This window comes from Macaca thibetana, chromosome 2 (genome assembly GCF_024542745.1).
Source record: "Macaca thibetana thibetana isolate TM-01 chromosome 2, ASM2454274v1, whole genome shotgun sequence".
Classification (NCBI taxonomy): Eukaryota; Metazoa; Chordata; class Mammalia; order Primates; family Cercopithecidae; genus Macaca; species Macaca thibetana.
In genome coordinates this window covers 50,203,254-50,212,880 of record NC_065579.1, presented here as the reverse complement: position 1 = coordinate 50,212,880, position 9,627 = coordinate 50,203,254, and the positions used below count along the sequence as shown (strand labels likewise).

General features: G+C 37.3%; 1 long non-coding RNA gene across 1 annotated transcript; it reads right to left on the bottom strand.

Annotated features, from left to right (window-relative positions):
- Nucleotides 1–1,440: 1,440 nt before the first annotated feature.
- On the bottom strand, nt 1,441–8,919 carry LOC126949357 (uncharacterized). The gene is made up of 3 exons (XR_007723683.1): nt 8,870–8,919; nt 3,011–3,227; nt 1,441–2,125 (listed from the first exon to the last, which is right to left on the bottom strand). It is a non-coding gene; the product is annotated as an uncharacterized LOC126949357 (long non-coding RNA).
- Nucleotides 8,920–9,627: the final 708 nt, after the last annotated feature.

The window sequence follows — 9,627 nt, the reverse complement described above, 5'->3', positions numbered from 1 at the left end:
GAAATAATATTACCTCTATTTTGTTGATGAAAATAAAGCTCAGAAAGAAGATAAAGTTTTCTGCAAGGTATTACAGTTAAAAAATACTGGTATCAGATTATCTGACTTTAGATCAAATATTTATTTTTACATAGTAAGGGGAATGTGTGTGTGTGTGTTGGTGTGTGTGTGAGTGAAAGAGAGAGAGAGAGAGAGAGAATCTGTGTGTTTAAAACAATTCAGATTTCAGGTAAAGAAATCCAATAGCTTCCCCAGTGTTTCTGTGTAATCTTGGGGGAATCTCATGTTCACTTTTGATTCTAAGTTGCCGTTTCCACTGAATTCTCGGTTTTGCTGCATTTTAAGACTCATGTCCTCTTTGATTTGCTCCATTTCTGGGTAAACAAGAAATTCAGACCTCATCACCAAGTTAACAAACCTGTATATATCCATACTCATATATTTCATTTTTCCTCCTGTCATAATAGATAACATCTTTGTTCCAAGGTCAACTCTACCACATGTAAACTAAAACCTCTCCCCTAATAAAGGACCTCACTTCTACAGTTGTCTCCTCTTTCTCTCAAATCATTTGCATTTCCTCACTATTAGATTGTTTTTTAATTAGCATAAAAATCAAGAGTTAATAATAACAATTCCTTTGTTAATTGCCATCAAAAATAATTTCTAATAATGCCCATCAAAAAAAAAGGGAACCAAAACTTTCATTCTCCTTCAGCCTGCTTATTGTTGCTTGAACTCACTTCATTTAAGTTTTTGTTTTTACTGCATCCAAATTGCTCTTGCCAAGATCTTTAAAGACCTCTACATGCTAAATCCAGTAGCCAATGTTCAGTGCTATCTGACCTGTTTGCAGCAGTTGGCACAGTTGATAACTGACTCTTTCCCGAAACCCTTCCTTTCCTTGATTTACTGGAGCCCACTCTCTCCTGCTTCTCCTCCTCCTGATTTGGCTGCTCCTTGTCAGTTTCATTTGCTGATTTCTATTCATTTTCCCAATTCCTAAATGTCACAGTGTTCCAGGGCACTATCCCCAGAACTCTTTGTCTGCACTCAGTCTCTTGCAGATCTTATGCCTCATGCCTTTAAATCCCATCTATATGTTAATGTTTCCCAAATGTATCTCAGGAGCTGAGATCTTTTCTTTCAAAATCCAGATTTCTTTTTTCACCCCAGATGACTACTCTCAGCTCTATTTGCTTGACTAAGAGGCACCTCAAATGCAATATGCCAAAATTAAGCTTTCGGTATCCAAGCTTCCAAAACTGCCTACTCTCTGACTTTTCATATACATAAATCACACCTACATTTTTCCAAAACTCAAACCTTAGTGCTTTTTTTTTTTTTTTTTTACCTTTTTCTTTTCTTGTTATCAAACCAGCAACAATCCTATTGACTTTTTTTTTTTTTTTTTTTAGTTTAAGTTACATCATTCCTAGCTCCCTATCCTGTCCAAGCCACATTAGCACTCACTGGATGTTGGTGTAACCTCTGAACTGATCTCACTAGTTCTATTCTTGCCCCCCAAAATATTCTTCACTTTTCAGTCAGAATGACTTTGTAAAACAAATTAGATCATGGTACTAATTGCTCAAAATCCCTCAGTGCCTTCTGGTGTCACTCAGAGTAAAATCTAAAGTTTTTAACCATGAAATAGGAGATCTTAAGTGATTTGGCTTTCTGTAAGTCTCTTGACTTCATCAATTGACTCTTCTTGTTTACCCCCTCTTTTTACACTGGCTTCTTTGCTATAACTGAACCTTTGTAAACATTATTCCTTTGAGGGCCTTTGCTTTTGCTGTTCCCTTAATGGGAATGCTTTTTGTTCGTAAAGCCTCAAGATTCCTCATTTATTTCAAGCACTGCTTAGACGTTACCTTTATTCAATTGAATATAAATCTGGTCGCTGTTAACAAAGATCAAAATAATAATAAACGAAACAAGGTAAAAGTTTATTTCTCTTTGACATATGAATCTGAGAGTATAAGTGGTCCAAAGCTGTTGTTGATGCTTCATGGTATCAGAGACTCAGACATCTTCAATCATGTTGCTTAGCCATCCTCAAAATGCAGCTTCCATCATGAGGTCTGGACAGCTATACATCTCCCATCACCATGTTCACCTTCTGCACATTGGGAAAGAAGAAAAGGCAAGGAAGGGAGTACTCAGTTGCATGTGTCACTTCTACTTACATCTTACTGGCTACGGCTTAATCACCAACTGCAAGGAAGGCTGGGAAATGTAATCTAGGCTGTGTGGTTATGTGGCCAGTTAAAACTCATATGTCTTATGTCTAAAGGTAAATGAAAACATGGTTATTGGAAGACCATTGGCAGCTTTTGTCACATTATCTTATCACAGAACCTTTCTTCCCACTTTACTCTACAATTGTCTTTAATATCCTTTATTTTTGCTTATAAGACTTATAATTACTTACATATCATGCTTATTTGCTGATTTATTTTCTGGGTACCAACACTATAATGTGAAATTCTCTAGGGCAAGAACTTTATCTGTTTTAATCATGAGATCCCTGTAGATCTATGAACTCAATCAATGTATTTTGAATGAAGAATAACTCTCTGAATATCCCTAAACTCACTATCCTCTCTCATTCCCATGCATTTTCACAACCTGCTGTCTACCTGAACCTCTCTATTGCCTTTGATTCACATAACCCCAGTGTCTATTTAAGGTTCAGTTTCAGGCATTAGCTCATTTGTGATAACTTTGTGAATCTTTTAGGTGTCTGTTCTGCACCACCCAAACCCTTCATTCCAATCCTCCTTCCCATTGTCTGTCTCTATTATTATATTACAAACTCCTTGAAGATAAGAAGCCATGTCTTATCTTTGTATCACAGGCTCTCCATTAGTAAGTTCTCTGACAACAATTGATAAAAACTCATTTCAAACTATTCAAGTAAAAAAAGATTTTAAAGCCAGTTGAGCACTGAGGTGGGTTTTTCTTATGTAACTCCAAGAGCAATAAGACCTCATACTCCCCTCACCTTGATCATTTCCTGTGAAAAAAGGAGTTCCTTCTGGTAGCTCTCATGAAAGAGTTGGTTTTTCTGTCTTTTCTGAGAGATACTTGGTCATCTTCTTTGTAATCCTGGAGTTGCCTTTAAACTCTGTATTTAATAATGATTTTCTTCTCTTTAGGTTAGAAGGTGGGAGGAGAATGGAACTCTCAAGAAAGTCACCCCAAGATCTATGGATACTTTTCTGAAAAAAAAAATCAGTTCATAAGCTTACAATAAATCAAACCTGTGTTTCTTATCTGAAACATTCAGGTAATAATTGCCTCAATTTGTTACTTAATGTTGGTCAGAAAGGTTAGAGAAGGACCTGACTCATTAAACCCATCTCAAATTAGGTAACGAAATTTTGATTAAATGTAACCCTACCAGTCATTTTTTTTTCTGTCATTGTAAAAGGAGTTGAATGTTCTTCTTCCTTTGAAGTAAAATTCCAGGCTACCTGCCAAAAAGTGTACATGTGTGTTGGAAATAAGTAGCCAGGCATGCTTGGAAATATTTAAAAAACAGAAATTTCACAGGCAACACACTGAACCTAGAGTATAATATGTTAATGTGTGTGACATTACTTTGACTAGGCAATGTCATAATAGTGATGTTCTAAAATCTTGCCTCATTGCTTATTTTTGAAGACATAAAAATCAGATCTAGTTTGGGAAAGGCCTCACCCCCTGACTTTACAAAGAGCCTATTACAGCTTCTCATGATTCTTGATCATGTCACCCCTTTCTTACTGGATCAGATGGTTTTAGAACCCACCTCGAAGCCAGTCACTGTGGCCTGGAGGAGAGATATGCTCATTGGATAAAACAATCAAGGTCCACCCAGGAAGCATAGGTGAGTCAATCTTTTCCAGAGTGCTGGGAGGTAGGAAGGAAACTGGAGTGGATTCCCGGAGACCATTAGATTGCATTAAACCAGGAAAAGAGAGAGTATATTCCAAATGTAATGCTACAAGTGTTCACTGAAGATTTCACTGAGAGTTTTATAAATAGATGTGTAGCATAATTTTGTTTGTGTAAAAAACCATATTTAGAGAGACATAAATATATATGCAAAACAGAAAGTCTTCAAGTTAGATAGCATAATGCAATACTAGCAGTGCCACCATTATGCATCGTGGGAAGGCAGTGAAAATGTGGAGTGTGAGGGGATTCCACTAAGAGGAGACGGTTCACATTTAACTTTACATATATATATACTGCTTGGATTTTGTAATAAATATGTAGTCCTAAGTAACTTATTACTAAAAATCATTTTTAATCAGAAACAATACTTATTCCTTATGACAGAAAGTTTATAGCTTGATTTATGAACAGTTGTCTTGAACATGGCAAGCAATATTGACAGGATATCATTGCATTCATACTTCACCCTGCTATTGTTAAAAGTAACTCTTCACATATACTTCCAGTTTATTTGAGTCGTACTTCTGTAATAAGTCAAATATACCCTATTTCATTAGATAAACATGTTTCTTATAGAATTTAGCATTTAGAAAACAAAAAGAAAGAAAAATATGCATTTACTTTTTTTCTTTTTTGAGATGGAATCTCACTCTGTTGACCAGCCTGGAGTGCAGTGGTGTGATCTTGGCTCACTGCAACCTCAGCCTCTTGGGTTCAAGTGATTCTCCTGCCTAAGGCTCCTGAGTATCTGGGACTACAGCCACCAAGCCCAGCTAATTTTTTCTATATTTAGTAGAGATGGGGTTTCACAATATTAGCCAGGATGGTCTCAATTTCCTGACCTCATGATCCACCCACCTCGGCCTCTCAAAGTGCTGGAATTACAGGTGTGAGTCACTGTGCTCAGCTCCTACCTTTTTTTTTTTTTGATGTAATATAAACATTTACATTTCATTTCCTGAAGTTATATTTACTTATTTATTTTCACTGAGAAAGCCATTCATCATGTTACGGTCTGAATGTTTCTGTCTATTACAACAAAATTCATGTGTTGTAACCCAATCCCCAATGTGATGGGGCCTATGAAAAGCAGTTAAGTAATAAGGTCACAGGATTGGGGTGGGATTAGTGCCCTTATAAAATATATCCTCAAGAACTGCTTTGCCTTTTTTACCACTTGAGAACACAACAAGAAGGCAACATGCATAGACCAGGAAATGGGCTCTCACCAGACACCGAGTCTGTCAGTGCCTTGATCTTGGATATCTCAGTTTTCAGAACTGTGAGGAATACATTTCTGTTATTTGCAAGCAACCTAGTCTATGGTAACAGTCCAAAAGGACTAAGATAGGTCATAGTTATGAGATATTCACAGGTATTAATTAAGCTTAGAGTTTAGCAAAGCACTCAGAAGCGTTATACTTGTACTATCTTCATTGCAATGTCTCTTACAAAAATAATTCAATGAACTGCCACGACCCACTTTTTTTGCTTTTTGGTGACAAAAAATGTCAAGTGAATCTCTGCATGTGTGTAATGACAATAATCATTAAACACATATAAGCATGTATGTATTCATTTGTAAAAATTGTATTGTGTATCTACTATATATCAGCCACTGTTCAGGAAATACAAATACAAAGTCATTACCCTGAGAATTACAGAGACTACTGGACATCACTAATAAATAAACAATTTCTTTTGATTGTGGTGCATTAATGAGGAACAGGGGGAAACACGATCACAGAGTCAGCCTTAAGTAGTGTTAGGGGTGGGAGGAGATCCATGCAAACCTTCAACAGAGGAGCAGCTGCTTGGCAGACAATGGGGTGAGAGTACATTTCAGGCTGAAGGAACAGTAAGCACAGTAAATGGAGTTGTAAACAGCATAGTAGAATTGGGAACCTGCAAAAAATCCAGGACTGTGCACTAATGAAGTGGAAGGGGAGGAGTTATCACCAAGTAGGTAAGAGTCAAAATTTACTCTGCTATTGTAAACACTCTTTCTGTAGGTAATGCAATGATATTAAATAGGGGAAAGGCATAACAAAATTTATGTTTAGGGAGAAACATTTTAGTTTAGAAGCTATGTGAAAGTGAATTAAGGAAGATAAGGACTAAAGAAAGAACCACTTAAGACACTATTAATCCAGATGACAGATGATGGCTTGAAGTAAGTGATTCTGGAAACATGAATGAAGGAGATTTAAAGATCAATTTACATGTGGGATTATAAGATAAAAGGAATTAAGGATGGGCTTCAGAGAGTCTGTAAACTTTCTCCCAGATAGGAAAATGTATGATTTTTTACATTTATTTTTTACATTTATTACAAAATACATGATTATTTACATTTTCTAGGAAAATAACATAGATTTTATCAGAGCCCTAGATGGGTTCATAACTGAAACAAGTTTCAAATTATTGTATTGCACTATTTTCATACTCACACTTTACTTAAAGACTCATATCTTTTGACAATTATTTATTGAGGCAAGGTTGCCAGATATAACTATTAATAATAAAAAGACAGAACAGGGTGCGGGATTTAGCAAATAAAAATTTACATTTAGGCCGGGCCCGGTGGCTCACACCTGTAATCCCAGCACTTTGAGAGGCCGAGGCAGGTGGATGGCCTGAGATCAGGGGTTCGAGACTAGCCTGGTTAACATGGCAAAACTCTGTCTCTACTAAAAATACAAAAATTAGCCGGGCATGGTGGCACACACTAGTAGTCCCAGCTACTTGGGAGGCTGAGGCAGAAGAATTGCTTGAACCCAGGACACAGAGGTTGCAGTGAGCGGAGATCACATCCCACCACTGCACTGCAGCCTGGGCGACAGAGAGAGACTCTGTCTTAAAAACAAAATAAAAGTTATATTTAACTGAGCATCCTCTACTTTCATTTGGCATCCCTACTTAAAGACATTCAAGCTGTGAAGTGACGTTTCTCTGGAATTGTACATTATCTGGTATGAACTTTCTTCCATTTGAATTCCATTAATTAATTAGTTCACCTAACATATATTGATTGGTTGCCTAATCTGTCCACTGAATACACATTTAGTGAATAACAGATATATACCCCTTTCCTGAGACATTAACAATGTGTTGAGTAATATATTTTTTTAAAAAGTGATTGAGAATTAATAGATTATTATGAATAGTGCATACCAGGAGACAAGCAATGTGGGGTAGTGATAGACAGCAATGTGACTTTTTACTAGGATGGGAAACAAGCCAAGCCAGGTGAAGGGCAGGGAGGAACATGTTCCAGGGAGAGGAAAGAATTTGATGGAAATACTGGAGGTGGGAAAGAATTGCTGAGTTGATGAAAGAAAGAAAGAGAGAGAGAAAAAGAAAGAAAGAGAAAGACAGAAAAAGAAAGAAAGAAAGAAAGAAAGAAAGAAAGAAAGAAAGAAAGAAAGAAAGAAAGAAAGAAAGAAAGAAAGAAAGAAAGAAAGAAAGAAAAGAGAAGAGAAGAGAAGAGAAGAGAAGAGAAAAGAAAGAAGGAAGGAAGGAAGGAAGGAAGGAAGGAAGGAAGGAAGGAAGGAAGGAAGGAAGGAAGGAAGGAAAGAAGCAAAGAAGGAAGGAAGGAAGGAAACTTTGGAAGGCTGATGTGGGTGGATCATGAGGTCAGGAGTTTGAGACCAGCCTGGCTAACATGGTGAATCCCTGTCTCTACTAAAAATACAGAAATTAGCCAGGCGTGTTGGCGTGCCTGTAATCACAACTACTCAGGAGGCTGAGGCAGGAGAATTGCTTGAACCCAGGAGGTGGAGGTTGCAGTGAGCCAAGATCACACCACTGCACTCCAGCCCTCCAGCCTGGGCAACTGAGCAAGACTCTGTCTAAAAAAAAAAAAAAAAAAAAAAAAAAAAAATTCAAATTACTGGCATGAATTTTAACATTTATTTTTATATTGGGCAATTCAATTTTTAAATGCAAATATGAATATTTATCTTGCATGCAAAACACTGAAATTACACAATTTATATTTCATTGCTCATATATACATATGTATTCCATTCTTAGAACTGTAAAAATGCTACACAAAACTAACTGAAATGTTTTTATTTCACTTCCTGATACAAACACATTCTACTACCTCTCTCTACCTTCAGCTGATAAGGAGAAAGAACCAAGTGGAAAAGGAACTACAGGCTGCTCTATCTTTCCCTTTCCTTCTATATCATCCTTTTCAGTATACATGATTGGCAAATACAGAGAACTTTGGGTAAGAAAAGATACGATAGAGTTTCTTGGCTCTTTGAGTCTTTTAGAATGCGATTAACTTCTTTTGTCACTAGAAGCAAGATCTGATTCAATAGGAAAAGATGGTCTCCAAGAGCTGTCAGCAGCCCCGCCCCCTGCCCCCACCTACTAGTTGTAGACAATACACTTGACTTGTACTCTCTTTGAGTCTCACTGGGCACCCATGTAATGATGAATTCAGCAAAATGTTGTGCTTATGGGGCAAACAAACTGGAACACCAAAAAACAGTGATTTCGTGCATGGCATGCATTTCTTCTGTTCACGGGCATGCTTCATTTATTCCTTGGACTTAACTTACAAAACACAAATTCAAAGATAAAAGAATAATAGAAGATAAGAATTTAGAACTGTAATGTCAGAACATTAAACCAGCCATGAAGCCCTGTATGACTGCTATGAACTCAACGATTTTGCCCCCAAAATTTTATATGTTGGAGTCCTAATATCCAATGTGATAGTATTTGGAGACAGGGTCTATGGGAGGTAATTAGGTTATGAGGATGGAGCTGTCATGATAGGATTATGCCCTTGTAAAAAGAGACAGGAAAGAACTTTTTTTTTTTTTCTCTCTCTCTCTCTCTTCTCTCCACCAGGTGAGGCTACAATGACAAAGCAGCCATCTGCACACCAGGAAGGGGCACTCACCAGACATCAGAGCTGCCAGCACCTTCATCCTGGACATCCCAGCCTCCAACTGTAAAAAATAAATGTTTGTTGTTTAAGCCACCCAGTCTATTTAATTTGTTATAGCAGCCTAGTATGGTTTGGGCTGTGTCCCCACCTGAATCTCATCTTGAATTGTAATAATTCCCATGTGTCGTGGGATGAACTCTGTGGGAGATAACTGAATCATGGGATGGATTTTCCCATGGTGTTCTCATGACAGTGAATAAGTCTCACGAGATCTGATGATTTTACATACCCCTGAACACACTCTCTTGCCTGCCGCCATGTAAAATGTGTCTTTGCTCCTTCTTCACCTTCCACCACGATTGTGAGACCTCCCCTGCCATGTGGAACTGTGAGTCTATTAAACCTTTTTTTCTTTATAAATTACTCAATCTCAGGTATTTCTTCATAGCAGTATGAAAATGGACTAATGCACAACCCAAACTAACCTAGGTCAGCTACTCCACAAGTTACAATCTTAAAAAGGTACTCCTGTGGTGGAGGAGATGAAGATGGAGAAGTGGGTAGGGACCTGAACATGCAATTTATCATGTGGTGTCTGGGTTTAATTCAGTGTCTATACTTTTCCCATACTTCTCCTAGCCTCTAGCTTCTTTTTCTCCTGTTTGGAAAACCTATATATAATACAAATTTAACATATCTTGTGTTAAACAGATTCGATTTATTCCAATGTCATTTATTCCTTCAAACTACAAATCAAGCCTCGGACTTGA